Here is a 20,859-nt window from a genome sequence, read left to right as displayed (position 1 = left end):
TTCCAGGAGATAACACACAGAAAACCAGGTCAGTACAAAGTCCTGGATCTGTAACTGGCATCCATTTGGCAAACATTGGCCTCTTAAGATGCTAATATGCAGGGGGCATCTGGGTGGCTCAGTTGGTTAAGCGTCTGACTTCAGTTCAGGTAATGATCTCACACTCGGTGAGTTCGAGCTCCATATCGGGCTCTGTGCTGATAACTCAGAGCCTGGAGCCTGCTTGGGATTTTGTGTCTCCCTCTCTCTGTGCCCCTTCCCTGCTTGTTCACACACACTCTATCAGATATAATAAATAAATATTATAAAAAGTTATTTAACAAATGGTTATTTTAAAAAAAGATACCAATATCCAACTTATTTTTATTTTTTTGAGTTTATTTACGTTGAGAGAGCATGCATATGTGTGCATGTAGGTGTGAGCAGAGGAGGGGCAGAGAGAAAGAGATGCCAAGCAGGCTCCCCACACAGACGGCGTTGATCCCGATGCGAGGCTGGAGGCTCGAACTCACAAACCCTCAGATCATGACCTGGGTCAAAACCAAGAATCGGACACTTAACCTACTAAGCTACCTAGGCACCCCTATACAACTTATTTTTAAAAGGCAAGAAACCACCCTTGTCTTAATGTGGTGTCAAGCTTACCATTTCCTATGGATTTGATATACTCCCTGTATACTATGAAAATCTGTTCTAACACTACCATTTTATATTTGCATCCATATCATACAATAGAATGAAAGTCTTAGGCATCAAAATAAGGCTACCATGAAATAAGTGACAACTGGCCATGTTTATACGTTACAAAATTCCCATAAATAAAGAATTTGTGCATGTTGCGTCAGATTAGAGACATTTTCTCATGGGCAGATATACTATATGCATACACTCAATATATAGTAAATATAAGGTAGTAAGTTCAGCTGAAATTCTTTCAACTCTGTCTTAAATGTCATCAAAGGTCCAAAAAGAAATTGAACAAAATAAGCACAAAAATTCTTTTCCTAGAAATTTAGGATTTAGGAGATTGTGCATTATTTGTGAAGATGATAGCACAGGGAACAGAAGAAGGAACAAAAAGGTCTGGAAGCATGAAGATTTTTAGTAGCTAAGTGGTTTTCTCTCCTGGAAAAATATTAGTGCTTAAAATATTAGTGGAGTTGGCATGAATTAATCCTGAAACACATAAGTGTTCTGCTATACAAAACTTACTTGGTCTAGCAAGCTAACAGAGAAATCTGGAATACACAGAGCCAAATAAGAAAACTGGAATCTCGCATGTTTAACCCTTACCTCTGCTCAGAGTCCAGGGAAAGAGAGACTACAGTGTCACCATTAAATCAAATGTTGCTATGGCAAAGGCGCAAGGAAAGGAGAATTTGGGATGGAAAAATGAGTCATCATGTTCGTGATTCAACTATAGTTGTGATGTTTATGATCCACATGAGCTGAGACCCAACCATCATTAGAGAAACCTCCACAGAGCCTGGGCTAAAAAAAAAAAAAAATCATCAGCCAGTTGTCTCAATGGAGTTCATAGGCTCTTCACTCTCCCTTTCTCACAAACCCCAAGTGAAAAAAAAGCCCACGTCATTAGAGGCCTCATGAGAACCTGCAAGGGTAAAGCCAACTCAAGAGAGACCAAGATACTCATGCAAAAGCAGGAACCTAGCCTGGGAAGGCAACAGTAGGTCTTCAAGTTTGTTTGCCTAGATAAGATGGGGGGGGGGGTAAGATGAAAATGCAGAATAATTAGTATATGAAAAGTGCTTAATACCTGAATGTTCTTTAATTAATACTTTTTAGTGAATAAAAAAGTAAATGATCACATGAATGGATGAAGAAATGAAAGTACTAATAAGGCAAAACATAGTAAGTGCCAAAACGTCAGAAGAAGAGGTCATCCCAGGGCACTTGGAAGACCAAGGAAATCATCACTGAAGAAGTGGACTTGTGCTAAGCTTTTGAGAACAGCTTCTGAAAATACACATAGTCACATTTATGTTTCCTGTCCTAGTTTCTATTAGGCAATAATAAATTTATCCCAAATTCATTTCTCAAGGTTAACAAAAGAACACTTGAATTGTGACACGGTATTATCCTTAGACAGCTAATGGTTGATTCTGGACAAATGCCCTCAAAATAAAGTTAAGAATTCTGCTTCTGATACTTTCATCAACTGCCAAGTATCAATGATAATATTTATTTTCCATTGTCGCTGAGGCACTGACATAACTAATATTATTTCAGAGGATCCGCTGATTACCAAATGCAAAACAAGGATAACAACTCTTCATATGACCCTCCACAAACTCATTAAACTCTGAAGAAGTTTCTCTAGCAGAAAACCCAACACTACTTTACAATCACCTTTCAAGAGATCTCTGCTATTTTCAATTCTCTTATTGCACTGTTCTTGCTATTACATACATTTGTGACAACCACTGCACTAAAAACTGTCGAAGCCTGATTGTTATAATTTTTGAGCTGTAGAATGTGCTATTGATTTTTTTTTTCTGTTGGCTAGTTTGATGGTTCCTATATTGAGAAATCCAAGTACTCCCTTCCTCCATTCCCATGATCATCTACCTGAATGTGTATTTTAAACACTAGTGGGGTTTCTGAATATATTTTAAGTGTCTGGGTAATGATAAAAAACAATTTGCAAGGCATATGTATTTATCAGCCTGATCTCTTGACCTAAGGTTTTGATGATGTTTGTTGAGAACTCTGGACATCAACAGTGGCCTTTGGATCTCTATTGTCTTCAAAATTCTAGTTGTGTTATTTCCTTTGGCTCGGGAAAAATAGTGGTTTGAAAGATGTATAGGATAAATATGGGAATATAGGAAAAAGTATACTAAATGAAAATCACGCTGGCATGAAAATAATTCATTCAACAACAGAATTGGTAAACATGAGCCAAAAAAAAAAAAAAAAAAAAAAAGGGCTAACCATTCAGAGCCAGTGAAGTAGCAAAGCTGAAGTTTTCATCCCCTCCTAGCCAGCAGATGGGATTCCTAATCAGGAGTTTGGGATTACAGAGTAAGATCTTTGTTCTGATTTGTTACATTAAGCTTTGCTAACCATTATATTTCACTTTACTTCTGGATATTGTGAAGAGTGACATTAAGTAACTGTGTTCTAGAGGAAAAGAAATATATACCGTGCCCCTTTAGTAAAACTGTTTTTAAATTCTAATAGAATTTCAAGGTTATTATCTATTTCAGATCAACAGTAGGGGTCAGAGTTCACAGCAGCCAGAATTTACAAACCTCCAATGGGTTTTGATTGACAGCAATCAGCATCTCTTCAGCATCACTGAGGGAACAAAGTACAGGTCAAGACAGCGGGCGATTTCATCTGTCATTTTTAATTATCTAAATGATATTCACAGACAAAACCTTTCCCATCCATCAGGGCATCACATTACCATAGACAATGTTTGTTTAAAGAAGAGGCCATAAAATCAAACAATTATGAATGCAGACAAGCCTTGCTATTGACTGCATAAATAATCAAGCAAGAGTTCCAAAACTCTCTGCTAATGAATTGGTGGATTGCTGGCAGGAAGTGGCAAGTAATAATATAGACAACAGTCTAATGTTCTTATTGACTTTTACTAAGGCTTGACTACGGTCACAAAGATTCAAAAATGACGTCAAGTGAGGTTTCCATAGGAGCGGTATTGATAGCGGTACACAGCTAAAATACAAGTAGTTAACTCTTGACCTTATGGTAGGACCAGAGATCCCCCGAGAGCGCTGAAATGCTTGCAGTGTAATACATCATGAACTGAGCCAACAGCCGCAGGGTCCCTGACAGCATTACCACACGGGCAAAGGGCCCTTCTTTTGCCATTTGTAACATAGTAACCTCTGATAATTCAGCGGCAAACCTGAAAATTAACTCTATTTCAGTTTGTTTCCTGAGTAAATAAAATTTTCTACCCCCTCTTTTTTTTTATTTTTATTTTTTGGAAAAGTCAAGGAAGAGTATTACCTAAAATATACGTAACTGGTAGCAGCTAGCTGAAGTGCAAAGACCTGGAAGCAGAAGACACACTGGGCCTTAGAAATGGCACAGACACTCCGACAGAGCTCCCTAGATGTGATGCATAGCTGTGGGTGGCTTCTATCCTCTGGCTAAAGTATGCCGTCCATAGAAATGCAAATTCATAGCAGCTGTTTTTGTAGGACTTCCTTATTCCTTTATTTAACTCTCTTCAAGAGAAGTCTCTCCCTCCCCACTTTTAAAAAATTAGAAGTAAGGCCACGCTAAGCTTAACAGGTAACATTTTGATGGGTAAGGGAAATCATCAATTAATAATAATGACTCCTATGAAATAAAGCGTATTGATACAGGCACACTTTGTTAACAAGTTGCTATCTGACAGACTTTAGCCATTACTCTCCTGCTCATCGATACATATAAAATGTTGCCATATTAGGTACTACAAAATAATTTTCAAATAAATGTATTTACTTTGAAAAACGTATTCTAGAGAAAGGACATTTTTTTCTCACCGATATCACAAAGGGGGAGTTAAGGGGGAGAGTTTGCATCCACCAGAGTTGTGATTTCCTTCAGATTCTCAGCAATCAAAGCACACGGCCATGGCCGTAAGACTGATAGGATCATTTTCTGCTGTTAACCCCCAGGTTCCAAGTTCACATTTTATGAATTGAGGAGACATGGAGGAAGAGAGAAAGAAAAAACATGGAGTGCAAATAGGCAAAATTCAAATGGCAGAAGATCAGAAGTGAAGAAGAAAATAAGATAACATGAATGGCACAAGGTAAGTCTTCATTTTAGGAGATACTATGCAAACAACACACTACAACAGAGTTTCATCTACTAGCTTGTAGTGGCTTTCAAGGCTTCTAGACCCTTTGGAAACATGGAAACAATCATGACAAAACACAAAAGAATGTCCTACTAGTTTCAAAAGAAAATATGCTATTATTACAGGTCTTATGCAGACACATTTTTAGATCGATTCTGAGCTTCTCTACACTTTAAGCTATTATTGCATTATTTTTATTAAAATTTATATGCAAAAGAACACAAAACAAAAAGCATAGTCACCAGGCTCAGAGAGATGTAGGTACAGATCTGATCATGATCAATTACTAGCTAAATGACCTTGAGCTTTTTTTCTCTTATCTATAAAATGGGAATGCTGGCAGCTGTTTCATTGAGAGAGTTAGAATGTTAAGACTCAGTTATATAGCATATGATGAATGCTCAGTAAATATTAATTTCTTCCTTCTCCCTCTAGTTTATATTTAATATATACATGTTACAATCCATGTATATATTGGTTTTTTTTTTCTAACATAAAGAATAAGTAAGATAAACTTAAAACTTTTCCTTAATAGCAGGAAAAATGGGCCGCTTTTTACTTCTGTACAAAGTAGACTATGACAAGAGGATTATTACCCACCTGTCCTTGAACTATTGAAATAACCCGTGTATTAGTCAAACTAGCTTTCTCGACAAATATATAACAATCTCATAAGAACTGTCACTTTAACTTGCTTTCCTTGAACTGAAAATGTCAACCCTAACCTGAAAACAAAGCCCCACAAATGTTTCTCTTGCTGATTTATTAGGAAATGTTTTTATTCATCTTCATTGATACAACTATTCTCTTCATGTGAAATTCAATTAGCCATTTGAAAATTGTGGCAGGTTTGAGATAAAGTGTATCTGGGAGTTTGATCCAAGACCTTCTACTGCCATCAATATACCCAGGGGTGAACCTTTCTCTGAAGTTCCGGAAAAGCCAAGAAAAATAACATGGCATCCCGTAGGATTAACTGCAAGGTTATTACCATTGGCCTCACTTTGTGCTTTTTCTATATCTGACCGTAAAAACTTCAACACAATGTTTTCTCAGCCCTGAAAAAAAAATATCACCTCTCCTTCTGTCTCCCTTTCTCTCTCCCTTCTCTTAATCAAAACTTAGAAGAGCCTTTGAGATAGCATGAACCTGAATCAAAAATGAAGTTAATAATGTTGGTAGTGAATTAAAATACAGGTCAAAAATCATGGACTTCTATTTACCCTTTGCTTAAATACCTATCTTGTCTCTTTAAAAAATTTTTTAAATGTTTATTTATTTATGTTTTTTGAGAAAGAAAGAGACAAAGCACAAGCAGGAGAGGGCAGAGAGACAGGGAGACGCAGAATCTGAAACAGGCTCCAGGCTCTGAGTTGTCAGCACAGAGCCCGACGCGGGGCTTGAACTCAAGAGCCACGAGATCATGACCTGAGCTGAAGTCGGATGCCTAACCCACTGAGCCACCCAGGTGCCCCTACTCTTGTCTTTTAATACTTGATTGCCTTCGTATTGCGATGTATCAGACTTCTGTGCCTTAGGATTCCCTTTATTCTTACCTTGATGGACATTACATAGTTCAAAGAGATGCATAATATAAACGGTAAGAGCAGGTGAAGAAGAAAATCTGTAAATGTTCCGAGGTACACATTTAGGAGGGCACTTGTTGGGATGAGCACTGGGTATGGTATGTAAGCGATGAACCACAGAAATCTACCCAAAAAACCAAGAGCACACTTTACATACTGTATGTTAGCTAATTTGACAATAAATTATATTTTAAAAAATCCAAAATTTCGGGATATACAGTGTGTCTTTTTAGTTTTTCTTTTAAGGGACTACAATTTTTAATTAAATTGCAAAAAAAAAAGTTGGGGGGGGAGGAATAAATGTAGTTATTTTAACTTTGAGAGAATTCAGGAATGAAATGCAGCGATAAAATAAGAAACAAACAGGTGCCACCCTTCCTTTCTTAGTGTGGGTATAGATTCTAGATGCTAAAAATGCAAGGTAACATACAAACACAGATGCATCTTTCCCCTGCATTTTAAAGACGGGAACATAATAGCATCCATGAATTTCTAGATATATCCCAGGCAAAGATCAGAGAGAAGGAAAATTCATGGTGGGGGGGGGGGTCATCCATCGTCTACATATTTGGTGCAGTATACCCTACAAATTGGCTATTAGACCTGCCCTCATCTCTGTATAGAAGCAGCCACAGCTGGATCAGATCTATAATGTAATAGGGGATGAGGTGTCTTTGGATAAAGGCCAGCATCTTAATTCCTGTTGAAAGAAATATTGCCACTAGAAATATTGACTGCTAAATTATTCTGAGGCAAGAACACGTTCTTCTTTTCTCTATCACTCTCATCTCTGATAAAGCAAGCCTCAGTCTCCCACATTTTTCTCAGATTGCTGGGGTGTTTTTGTTTTTGTTTTTTGTTTGTATTTTTGTGGGGGAGGTGCCGCTTTTTCTCCCCTGTTCCTACCAGGAATCTTGTTTGCATCTTTGTCCGCATGTCAAGAGACAAGGAGCAATAGGTACTGTAAGTCCTTAAAGGAAGTGTGTGCTTTTCTGCCATAAAATATAATCCTATCAAATGTAAACTACTCCAAGTGAAACAATGCTTCATGTTTCTTACACAGTGACTACATTCTGAGTGGACTAACCCCTTTCCACCTACCTTAGGTCCATCCCACCCCTGTCTCATTTCCTCACATGCAGATTTGGTGAATACTGTTAGATTTGTCTTTTTTTTTAACATGAGGCATTCTAGATGACATATGAAGAATACAATTTTTTTGCATGGAACAACATTCGGCTGACAGATGACCATATGACACCCTTCAAACAGTACAATATGTCACTATCAGAACACGGCTGCTGGGAAGTGTATCTTCAAGGTAATATTTAATGTTCAAGTCAAAACATAATGGAATTATACCAGCACTTAGTATGAACACACATAAAGAGAGGAAACAACATGTCTCACTCAAAAATTGTGTTTGGTTTACAAAAAAAAAAAAAGAAAGAAAAGAAAAAAATGTTGTCTTTTAAAAACGAGAGATAGCAATCATGTTTTCACTCTAAAATGAAATCACAAACAAGTATTAAATTAAACTTGGGTTTTTTTTTCTAACGTAAAGAATAAGTAAGATAAACTTAAAACCTTTTGCTTCATCATAATGTCCCACTAAAACCTGTTCGATAAAACTGAGATTGTGGCTTCGACCCCAGGCAGCAGCCCCTGCTAAACGCACTCAAGCCTTCTAAGATGTGAGAGTGGCAAATGTCCCTTCATATATGACATATGAAGGAAAAGAACAAAACTGAGGTGTGTCCAATTCCTTCACTTTTGGATTTGAACAGATAACTTCACACGAAGCTCATTTTCTAACAGCATACACATTTTGAGGGTTACTAGGAAGGCCAGTGCACTCCCCTAGCAAGTTCTTCTTTCCCCATGGTAAGGCTGGTGGCAAAGTCACTGGAGAGAAGTGACTTTGTCATTATTAAAAGGACTTTAAAGGAAACACACATAGTTTCTAAAGCCAAGTACCCATGGTAGAATATTTTTGTGACATTTGTTCCAAATGACTAACATTTTTTACATTCCAAATGTGTTAATAATGATTGCTCATTTGTTCTAAAGTATTATCATTATTTACCTCCTTACACTGTCTTGCCAAGAATGTGGTAGGTATCTTACACAATACCAACACGTCTGTCTTTGTAAGGACGGAGCACTCATGGTGTCTTCTGCAGGGGCTATTTCTTTCATTAGCACTCTGAGGCTTAAGAATCTATAGCATAAGCAGAGGTGATGTGCCTCATGAATGGGAGACAAGGAATGAAGGTTTTACAATAATGATGAAAATAGTAATAAATGTATCAGCTACGGAGCCCTTACTAGTTGCCAGGCATGACACAAAGGGCTTCCATGAGTTATATTATTTAATGCTTGTATCACATCTAGGAAATAGGCAGGATAAAAATCTGTTGTTTTAAAACTCAAGATCTCATTCTCTTTCCCACTGCCTTAGACTACATTCTCCGTATCAGGTTGTCTGAGTTCAAATTTCAGCTCTAGTACTTGCTCTCTCTATGAATTTGACTAAGTCACTTAACTCTTCTAAGCTTCAGTTTCACAGTCTGTAAAGAGCAAACTTATTTTTTCTGAGACATCTATCAGCTCTGTCTCCACTGCAGTCTCATCATCACCTCCCAGTTCAAGTCTCAATAACTTTGCCTGAGACAATCCCACCCATAGCTGGCTGTTCCCCCTTCCCACATGTTCTTCCCCCATCCACCATGGGCATCCATCTCCCATGGAGATCCCAACTATACCTTAGATTCAAAAATTTTCATGGTTCCCCAAGGACTTCAGGTAAAGTCTAAACCCTACGCCCTGGCATTTGGTTTCAACCTGACATTCTATCTAGACTCATCTCTCCTGACCCTTTTTTACCTACCATGTTGAAATCACTATGTGAATATCTTTCTTATAATACTGTATTCTCCCTGAAGGAGGGAGATCTCTTATCAGTATCCCCAAGCTTCAACTCTGGACTAGCACAAAAAAAAAAGCACTCATAAATTCTTTTTCAGTCAAAATGAATAGAATGCCAACACTAACTTTCATAGAGCCCCCATACTGTATCCCCACAGAACCTCTTCCTACATCTTTGCAAAGCTCTGAGCACCTGGACATTCCATTCTTGTAACCTCGAGGATCTTTCTGTCCTCCTGCACTTGGTAGAATCATGCTCACCCACCAAGTCCTGCTCAAGGATCACACAACGTGTGGCACCTTCTCTGATTTTCAGTGTAGAACTCAAGACTTCTGTCTCAAGGCTTCCTTTATGTTTTGAGTCTTTCATTTCTCTAGGTCCGGTCCTCAAAGATTTTATCACAATGTCTTATTTTTTTATCTGTCTCCTTAGCCTGACTGGAAAAGTCCACAAGACTGAGGACCATAACTATTTCTTGGCATTTGCAGTAACTAATTGCAAAGTCCAGTAGTCAATAATTACAGAAACACGTATGTGTTGAATGAGTATGCAAATTAGTGATAAACCAACCATCATTTGGCTTAGAGGCCCTTGTGACAGTGGCTCCACCACCACACCAACCCTTTACTCTGGTGACTATGGGAGACCACACTTTCCATACCTCTCCCCTTCTTCTCCTGCCCCATCTTGTAGGATTTAGGTATAAGTGCTGGCAGCTGCCGGGCCATTCAACTTCTGCATCTGGATGCCTGAGCTGAGTAAAGACAGAGACCTGCTTTGATGACCTCCTGGGCACATGATATATCTGATATCCTGAGAGAATCTCCATTTTTAGTCATAATCTAACCATTACCAGCAATTTAGGCCAGAAGAAAAGGATAATCAAATACTGTTGCTGGACAGCAGCACAGAGGTTTTCCTTGGGTAAGCTCCAAACTTCTGAATTTTGCCCGCGTGAACAGTGGAGTTGGAGGAGGGGATCTATTTTTCTTTAGCAAAGCCGACTGCTACCCTAAGCACCCAAACCCAAATAGTGAGGCTGCCTTCATGGAAGATGAGCTAATCATTCCCCTTGAAGATAGGATATTCTAGACCATATAATCCTGAGGTATCTAAAAAGGACCATCACTCATCTAATGTTGTATATAGACCAACCTCTGGGTAGGAAATGTATGCAAATATGTGTGAGACTTTGAGTTACAACAAACCGAAAATTATAAAGCCCAGGCCCTTGTCTAGGCTTACAAGTCACTTCATTTGAGGTCCTGGGTCCATGTTGGTTTCTTCACCTCAACATAAATGCTTCAATGCTAAGACCAAAGGATCAATCAAGGGGACCAAATCAAGCCTGACTGTATACACTAGATCAACAGGAATACCACAGACATGGCCACATCCAAGACTGACATAATACATTTAAGAATGCCCTAGAACGTCATTAATGCGGAGTGCATATTTTCTTCACTAAAATATCTGCTTGCAAAAGAGAAATCAGAATACAGTATACAAAGCATGTAAGGATGATCACCTGATTCCTATTAATGTCAATCACTGTTTTATATCACCTTGCAAAATCTGTGAACTTCCCTAACATATTTAAAGCTTAGTAAATGTTTTTTTTTAATTTTTTTATGTTTATTTATTTTTGAGAGAGAGAGCACAAGTGATGGAGGGGCAGAGAGAGAGAGAGGGAGACACAGAATCCAAAGCAGGCTCCAGGCTCTGAACTGTCAGCACAGAGCCTGACACGGGGCTTGAAGCCATGAACCCTGAGATCAGGACCTGAGCCGAAGTGGGCCCCTTAACTGACTGAGCCACCCAGGCACCCCAATGTGTTTTATAACTTAAGTGCAAAATTTATCATAATGAAATAGAAGGAACATAGCCATTTAACCAAAGCCTCCAAAACTATTTATAAATAGGTTCCAAATACAGCAACAGATTAAAAAGAACAGACAACATAAATCATTGTTTTCTCTTATACCTAACCAGTTACCTATTAGGAATTGATGATTTCAATAAAAATAGAAGGTTACATAAGCAAATGGTTGAAAGTGAAATAGAGCTATACATTGCCCCGCAATGCATAACTCTTGCCCATTGGTTTTTCCCGCTCAAGATACTAACCCGAGACAAATCCGCCCTTTTCTGTTTTTAAGAAGACTCCTGGGGAATGCAAGAGATGAAAAGATGAATTGGTTATGTTGAGTCACTCAGCTTGCTATTAGGGCAACTATGATTAGGTAAGAAAAGAACTTACTGAAAGGCAAATACTCCTATTTTAGGGACTTGAGTCTCTTTTTTTCACATGAAAAGAGGAAAAAACTTTTTGTAGCTTTTAGATTTGTTGACCATTTTTCTATGATGGATATGAACAACAATTCACATGCACTGAGCTAAGCCATTGGCCTAAAGCATTCGATCCCAATTTTCCTTGAGCACTACTACAGTGGCCAAAAAAATCCTTAGTTACAGAAGTGCTCACAAGGACACACACACTCATCTATGTGTATACGCTCCTCACCATCACCACCTTCCTCCAAGGAGGGCCTTTCAGAAATGGCTTGCTGTGGGTGCTTAAAACCTATCACTCACAGAGCCCAGGTTGGTCCTGTGAAAATTAGCTATCATAAGGCCAACATCACTGCTTTTGACAGCTGTCTTAGCAGAGACCCAAACATACAGTCATGCCTCTGCTTGCTCATGCCATGGTAGCTGTGTCAATTTGGACACCGACTGCTGGCATAACCCGAGCAGATGCAGAACCCATATGTGCAACTCCAGATAAAATTTCCAAAGCACTGGCATCTGGATGTCAGCTTTTCTTTCCTGGCCTCACAGCTGAATGTTCTGCTAGACCTGATTGTTTCTCTGCTGGGGGTCGGTCTGCTCCCACCCTGTTGTATTCAGTGGCACTTCTAGACTTCTGAGTGTTTGAAAACAATAGCTAGATAATCACCTTACGCTGCAGCACACCAGGAATTTACCTGTTTCATCAGCTTTTGTATGTACGGGAAATCTGAAAAATATTGGTGCCATTTCTTACTTTTTATAAATTAAAAAAAACAAAACAAAACAGCACAACTCCAAAGATCACGAACATAGAGCACTGCGTCTACAATGGGTACTGGTAACCTTGTATTTTTATGTACGAAGTCTCCAGCAGGGAAAATTAGCATGAAAATAAAATGCAGTGTGGCAGATAAACCTGTGTCCGTGTTTCTCTGATTCTGTGGCAGCTTCTCCACAGCACTCGAACAGCTGTGTGGCACAGGCACCTACCTCGGAAAAAAAAGCAAGGGAGGGTCTTTATCTACACATCACTTCTCTTTACTTGCTCCTTTGCAAATGAGCCATTGGATGAACGTTTCCTTCCAGGTAGGAGTAACAAATGAGAAAAAGAGATGCTTCCCAAGTGTGAATCATCACAGATTAAAAATTCTAAAGCCTTCCTCCAGGGAGAAAGAATAGCTTGATAATAAATTGACAATGACGTGTCCTCCCGTTCATCTGTGCCAGCCTTCCCGAAGCAAAGACCCTCCCTTCTCTGCACACCAAACCTACTCCTTTTTCAAGGGACGAACAGAGTCTCCATTCTGATCCCCAGTGTGTGGCCCAGGCCTCAGGGAGGGAGAACGGAGAGAAAGGAGCTTTGTTGGACTGTTAGGAACTCCATCAATTAACTTTCTGGGTGATAGATGCAAATGTGGTACATATACTGCTATCTCTGACAAGAACATGAAACTGATTAAGACTTAAATAAATATTGTACGATGATATTGTTTTCAAAATACACATAGAAGCTTTAACACTGCGTGCTGACTTCCGATTCAAATGATTTAATCTCAAACTAAATAAAAATCTTAAAATCTGTCCATTTTTTTAAGAACTTGAATTAAAATACAGAATTAAAATACACCTTTTCAAGGTTTTATTTCGTTTCTACCTTAAGGTTGGTGCCTTCATTTAACAATGAAACTAAACCACTTTTATCGATGACTATATAGAGATTGCTTAAAACAAACCTGGGCTACCAAGCATTTCAGCATGAAATAACTTACATTTGGTGTTTTAAACTTATTTTACAAAACATGGAAACTCTCAATCATGGCTATTTTACACACATAAATAGAAAACAATGGAGGCAAACAGAGCCAACTACTCCTTCAGTGACAACATGTGGATCTCAAAGTTTATTTATTATTTTTTTAATACTCTGGGGAACAGCTGGCATGTATTTTATTCCCAATATTGTCTGCTGGCAGAATGATTCATGTAAATAAAGTAGCAGATTAGCATGTTGGGAACAGAAACATGCAGAAGGTTAAGTTTTTCCAGTTCTGAAAAACTCAAAAATAAAAATCCCTGCTGGGTATTTTAGGAATGTAGATGAGTTGACCAACCTTTAGGAAGTTGGAAAACCTCTATTCCTTTGTTTCGTATTCTTCCTAAGTGCAATCATGCAAAGCCTTTAGAAGGAACTGTCCTCTCTTTCAAAGGGGTTTGACTTGGGCACAGCTAATCATCACTGTGATAAAGCAATTAAAGGTATTCATAATTAGGACTAAACCAAATGTAAGTAATCAGAAAATTAAGGGGAAAATGACATTATGATGAGACTGTTTTCTTTAATGACCTCTTGGCTGAGAAGGACATTTTTACATTGGTGCTTAGGGACTTCGGTGCATAATGCATTAACCCTACTAAGATCCCAACATGTAAATGTCTTCTTCAAGTGACTGCAATACACCTTGGAATCAAATAGTATCTCTGACTTATTTAATTTTTTCTAAGTTTATTTATTAATTTTGAGACAGAAAGGTGGGGCAGAGAGAGGGAGAGAAAAGTCCCAAGCAGGCTCCATGCTGTCAGCACAGAGCCCGATGTGATACTCATTCCCACGAACACGGAGATCATGACCTGAGCCGAAATCAAGTGGTAGATGCTTAACCAACTGAGCTACCCAGGCCCTCCAGTATCTCTGACTTCTTAACAACACTGCCCAAAACAGAAATGCAATTAAAGATCAATCTGCTATAAGTTAAGATGTATTTAAATAAATGTGTTTAAATAAATTCAAGTCATTCTACAAACATATTGAGCACCTACTGAAAGTACAACACAGGAGAGGACACAAAGATGAACAAGACATGATTCCAATTTTCAAACTGCTTACAATCTACTAGGAGATACAAGACACATATGCCAACCTTTTAGAGTTTTTTTCACAAGGGTACATTCATGTATATCTAAATGGAGAGTTTTTAAGTATATGAGTGATAGCTGGCCCTGAAAATGGTATTCTATTTCCTAAGTTTTAATTGTAAATGAATTCACTGGGATTCTAGATCCAATCTCCAGACCTACACCTGTCATTCCAGTTTAGAATACAAAAACTTATTATGAATTCTTTGAGAGAAGGAATAACACCTAAATATTCTCCATAGCCATATTAGCTGTGTCTTATATACAGTAGGCTATCTATGAATACTTGCTCAATATGAATATACTGAGGGTCTGTATTTTTCCTCTGAACTGGACTACATTTAAGAGGCTAGTTATGGGGCACCTGAGTAGCTCAGTCTGTTAAGCGTCCGACTTCAGCTCCGGTCATGGTCTCGCGGTTCCTGAGTTCAAGCCTCGTGTCAGGCTCTGTGCTGACAGCTGGGAGCCTGGAGCCTGCTTGGGATTCTGTGTCCCTCTCTCTCTGCCCCTCCCCTGCTCGTGCTCTGTCTCTGTCTCTCTCTCTCTCAAAAATAAACATTAAAAATATTTGTAATAAAGAGGCTAGTTATATAGGTTTCCTAGGTTTTCTATGTATTCTGTTTTAAAAAATAATGGACAGTGATCTCAGTGGCAAAACCTGTCCCCCCAACACCATCTCCCAATTATAATAATTCAGAACAATCTTCAAAGATCAAGGAAACACCATCTACAATTTAGATATTGATCAAATTAAGTAATATAATCTCCCTTTGGATTAATGCTAGGAGTTAAAGATCTCAAGGTTAATGCAGATGTTAGTGGCAAAACTGGGATTTTTGTTTAACTAAATGGATTTTAAACTGTTATTTTCAATGGATGTGACTAAGAGGGAAAATGCAGATGTAAAGCCAAGAAGAATATCCTCTCCCACCTATATTTTCATGTTAAGCATGGCACTCTTTGGGCAAAAATTACTTCCTGCTTTTTAAAGTTTCTTAAGTTTTTCTGAAAATCAGGGTAAATGCTCCAAACACAGTTGCATGAGATTCTATTAGACACAGCTTTGTTGATGTGGCCCAAAATGATTTTCCTCGTCTTTCAGCCTCTGCAGGCTGTCCCAAGTCTCCATTTCTGTTAATGACCTATTGCTTCTGTCTGATTCAATACAGCCCACTGGCTATGGAAATGGCAAGTCTCAGCAGGAGACAACAAAATGGTCAGCAAACAGGGCTGAGCCATGTCATTTTCCTCAAATACTTTCCCAGGAATGAAATGACAAGCTTTAAAATGTTGTCTTCTGCTCAGGGCAAATATTTCTTTATTAAACAAAAGTGCACGTCCTCTCGTTTCCATTCAAACCATAGCTTTAAGTATGTCACTTGAAAAACTTTAACAGTAAAATGATTTAATACCTAATATTTCCCTTATAATTCTTCTCCGTCTCTTCCCCACGTCCACTTTGGAGTTCTAATACTGGCTGTGTCTGTCACTAAAGGCTGTGGGTCCTTAGCGAGGCACTTTACCTCTCTGGACCTCAGTTTCTTCATCCTTAAGTGGGAAAGGGTAACAGTACCTAATTCAAAAGATGGGTCAGGGGACCAATTGGGATAACGCATGTAAGCAGCTGGCTCAGCGAGTACCTGTCACACAGTTAAGTCTCAATAAATGTGTGCTAATATGCATAATTATTATTCTTCCCAGATTTTGCATAGTTCCGTTTAAAAGTCTGCATCCATCCAAATTACTTTGTGCTCGGATCCAATTTTAACCGTTCAATTTTAGAGAATCCACAAGTTACTTTACTTTCCAATGTTCTTAGCAGAATGAGACGTTTTTCATACAAAGTTCCCATTCTTATTTAAATGAAATCCTTCAGATGTTCTACAGTGAAGACTGAAATAAACAGTGGCAAGGGAGGTATCCCACCAATTTCAGTGCATGACACGTCCTGAGAGGGGACTGATTTATTTCAGTCTCAAGTTTTCCCCCAATATAACTACATCGTAGTCTTCAAAGAAAGCCAGGTTAGATGATTATCAGTTAGTTACCAGTCTGGCACATGCTGTTTAGTAACCTTCCAGTAGTTTGATCTGTAACAATCCGATTCCTTCTGAAAAGAAAATAATAGAGCTTAACTGTGAATCCAGGGAAACTCATCATTCAGCCAAGATAACTGGTACCAACTCAAAGGACCAGGCCTGGGTACTTTATATTTAGAAAGACCCAAGAATGTCTTCCAGAAGATTAAATGCTGTCTAAATTCTGGATTGGGCTTTTACATTCAGTCCACCTAAATGTGATCTCAAGAGAGGATACAGTTGATCTTACTATGCATTATTAAATAGTTACTGAGTTTTATCTCCTATGTGACTACAATTCTAAAAGTATAATTTAAAATGTCATTGAACTATCCTTACGGATTAAAGATGCAATTAAAATAGTCATTGATATTATCATTTGCCTTTGTATTTATGTAGAACTCACAGACTTCCCACTCAGAAAAAAAAAAAATTCTGTTTCTTTAGGTCAATTCTACCCTTGGTGTAATCTCCACACCAGACTAAATTTACTAAAACATGGTATCGCCCTAAACGGAAATATGAGAGTGGATTATCTTAGAGGGTATTTTTCTGGTGCCCTGAAGGGTCACCTGCATTTTTTATATCTTTAGAAATCAGGCAAACAGCTCCTCTGACCTGACAATTCCTGCAGCAGCTATCTAGCCTCATGGGAATTTGACTAGGCTCTTCTGTGAGGGTAATTCGAACCATACACATTTTATTCACCCAGTATAAGAAATACTTATAATAATTTCACTAATTCACCCAAATGCTTCTTTTTCCCAACAGAGGCAAAACAACACCGTCTGGCTTTTTCTTCTCTTCCACGGGATTCTATTCTGCTCTCACACAATAACACTGCGTCATGGATCTCTTACCTTGCAATCCTCAATCATCAGACCCTCCATCAGCAAGTGTCTGGGAAGTGACATTCACAAGGCACTAGCGGACCTAATACAAAGAGCAGGAGTCTCCGTAACCTGGAACATCTGAGGCAGCTCCAGGGCTGGCCCACAGGTGTGTGCCTGCCTGTGGTAGAGCGAGAATGGAGCCTAGTAGTAACCCCTGGACCCTCTAGCAGGCCCCCTATAGAGCCTTCCTCTTACTAGTTCCTACAGATATCCATTACTGTGGTCTTTTAATAGATACAGTATTACCCAAGTCTGGCTCAGAAGAAGAAAACCATTTGCCAACATGTATCAGCTAAGATGTGCTGTGTAATCCCTCTCTTGAAATCAGCTGTTTTTCCCATAACTGTTTTCAAAGGACAAGGATCACAGTGCCACCTCGCTCGATTTACAGAAAGTCAAATGTACAAAGGGAAAAATAACCTTTGACAGTGAGACAATATTTTATTTACTTTCATTTTTCGCAGCTGTATTTTTTGACTTTTCAACATTTTTTTCATTTTTTTTATGGAATTTTGCATGTTAGAGGTATTTGATCACATACGTGTGCACACATACATGCACAAAGTGGCACAACTACTTATGGAAGATTCTTCTGTAATAAACTTTCGGTCTTCAAAAGGCTAGTGAAGTAGACTGCAGATGTGACATTATCGTATAATAATTGTTCAATTATGTGTTCAATTTAGCTCTTATTGTATTTAGAGAATTTTTTAATATCTTAAACCAATTTTGATTCAATTCTTCTGAGCCAGACTTTCCCCAAGTGTTTTGTAGAAGCCCAGTGTTCCCGGATGCTCACAAGTGTCTGCAATCAGCTTAGTTTGGGAAACAAAGCATATCACTGCTCCCCAATCCACCCCTGCAAAGCTTTCCTCAAACCCAAAAGCTCATAGGGTCCAAAAGGCTTGTGAAATTCTGGATACTCAGCTGAGAAAGCAAGTCTGGCGATACCGACTGTGATTTGGTTCCATGGTCAATGATAGTCAGCTGGTATCACTGTCTCCTGTCATCCACAGCTGATGCTGGTAACAAGAATATAATGTTTACTACCACCAAGGCCTACTCTAAAGCCTAAAAGCACACTGTAATATGACCCAGATTTGTAGGTGTCTACATGCATCGGGAAATTATTCATATTGATATTTGACACATAACCCTAAGATATGCTAAGACCTCTGTCCACTTTGAAAATTGGAAGTACAATTATCCTTTTGCTCCACTTTAATCTCCAAATAACGCAGCAACCCTTAGAGCCCAGAAAGAAAGATATGTTTCCATACCTTCGACGCAATCTTCCTGTCAGCACACACTGAGCAAAAGCTGTGCAACCACAACATTGCTGCTCTTTTTCTTCCTCCCTGACCTCGAACATACGTGACCATGCTACTGAACTCCTATATTCTAGCGAGGCCAGGACCCTCAAAGACTCCCACAGAGACCCACATGAACATCAGACTTAAAGGTGGATGTGTGTGGTGAGTGAGGGTGGCGAACCGTGTAACAGTAAGTTTGTAGGCCCAAGAAGTGCTGGTTGACCAGCTCCAAACTGGAGAATCAGATTCCCACCCGTTGCTTCAGGATGAAGCCCAACTGGGCCAACTTCTGTTAAGTAGTCATCATGCACCAGGTGCTGTGTATAGTATCTCATCTAATTCTTACAGCAGTCTAGGAGGTAAAAATCACTGCCGTCTTCATTTGGCGGTGAGAAAAATGAGGCTTCGAGAGTGTAAATAAATTGCCCAGATCTACACAATCAAGATCGGGGGTTTGAATCCAAACCCAGGTATAACTGATTCAAAAGCCTCTAGTCTACATTGTACCAAACTGTGTTGGTCTGTTCTGTTCTTAGTCTTCTCAACTTTTACTGGGAATGCTGGGAGACAAAACCATGACTCATATTTGTATCTCAGCGTTTTCTCCACTCTCTGATGCAAATAAGACACCCCATAAATATTTACTGAAGCCTAGAATTAGTATTGAGATTCATTGTCTCATTTTCCTAGATTCTGGCCCCCCTCAGGTAATTTTGTGATCAGAAATCCCTCACTGTTAGCACTAGTTCTAGTCATGTAGCAAAAACCCACATCTTCCCTCCTCAGTAAGTTACCTCAAACCTCTCCCCTTCCCCACACCTCTCATACTACTTCTCAGTGAACGATGCCTTTTGTCTATTTTGCAAATCAAAGTTAGCAAGGTATCTGAAAACCTGAAGGTATACGTATGTACCTGTCTTATAGGTACGCGTGCCATCGTAAAAATCCTGCGAAGTTCTTCCTTCGGCTCTTGATGTGGAAAGATGCCCATTCTGGCATTACAGGTAATAGATTTTGTGCAACATGTATGAGGAGAATCATATGTGCACTTCAAGGTCTCCTCCACACAATTTGGTAGCAATGGATGATGATTGCTTTTACCTTCTGGTTTTTGGGGACTTGCAACTGGCTTATTTCCACTTTTCTAAGCAAATCAAGGTGACTGTACAGTATGATGAGAAGAATAATGGCATATCCCATTTTGGCCTAAAGGAAATGTTGATTCTGGAGTCTCTTTATAAACTCTACTTTTTCTAGTTCCTTCTAGGTTGCTAATGAGATTATTCTGACAACTCCTTTGGTTGTTCAGAGAATGATTTTCATTCTCAAGGTGAAAATATATTCTTACTACCAAATTTAGAATTTTTACCGTTAACTAGCTTACACTACCAAATATAAACACCATTTATGTAAACAGATAATTGACATTGTGTTCAATAAAAATACTTAACTTGCTTTTAACCTGAGAGGATTATATTAATAATGCTCCTGTATTCCTGTATTCATAATGATACTGATAAGTATTAACATTTTTCCTCAAAGTCTTGGGCATGATTCTGGACTACCCAACATACAGACAAATATTAGCAGAAACTTAAACACATTCTATATATCAGGTTTCTGGATTACGCACTTTTAACTGTACTATCTCATTCAATCCTCACAACATGCCTGCCGTTGGCTACTATTTATGAATTTCTCCATTTTCAAGATGAGGAAATTGAGGCATAGAGAGGGCAAGAGACGGTTCTAGGTCTACACAATTACTAAGTGATGAAATTGGGATGTGAACTCAAGTTAGCTGGATGCCCAAATCCATGCAATAAAAGAATCTTCCATACTCTGTCCCGCATCTAGAGGAAATGGATACAAACCGACCTGGAAACAGAGAGGTGAGATGAAGCCCTAACTCTGGGGTTAACTCTGATTTTGCTAATAACTTTTTTTTTCTTTCATTTACTCAACAGTTATTTCTTGAGCATTTATTATAGGAAAGATTGAAATTTTAC

General features: G+C 38.7%; 1 protein-coding gene and 1 long non-coding RNA gene across 10 annotated transcripts in view; both read right to left on the bottom strand.

Annotated features, from left to right (window-relative positions):
• LOC128316018 (uncharacterized) overlaps positions 1-10,734 on the bottom strand; it is a 33,394-nt gene extending 22,660 nt beyond the window's left edge. The window contains exon 1 of the long non-coding RNA XR_008299352.1: positions 15-10,734. This is a non-coding gene — a long non-coding RNA (uncharacterized LOC128316018). The remainder of the gene's footprint in view (positions 1-14) is intronic.
• NPAS3 (neuronal PAS domain protein 3) overlaps positions 1-20,859 on the bottom strand; it is an 853,174-nt gene that overhangs the window by 413,725 nt on the left and 418,590 nt on the right. The gene's annotated exons all lie outside the window — the stretch shown is intronic.

The sequence above is a fragment of the Acinonyx jubatus genome, chromosome B3 (genome assembly GCF_027475565.1).
Source record: "Acinonyx jubatus isolate Ajub_Pintada_27869175 chromosome B3, VMU_Ajub_asm_v1.0, whole genome shotgun sequence".
Classification (NCBI taxonomy): domain Eukaryota; kingdom Metazoa; phylum Chordata; class Mammalia; order Carnivora; family Felidae; genus Acinonyx; species Acinonyx jubatus.
The sequence above is the reverse complement of the archived record's forward strand: the minus strand, read 5'-3'. Positions and strand labels throughout refer to the sequence as shown.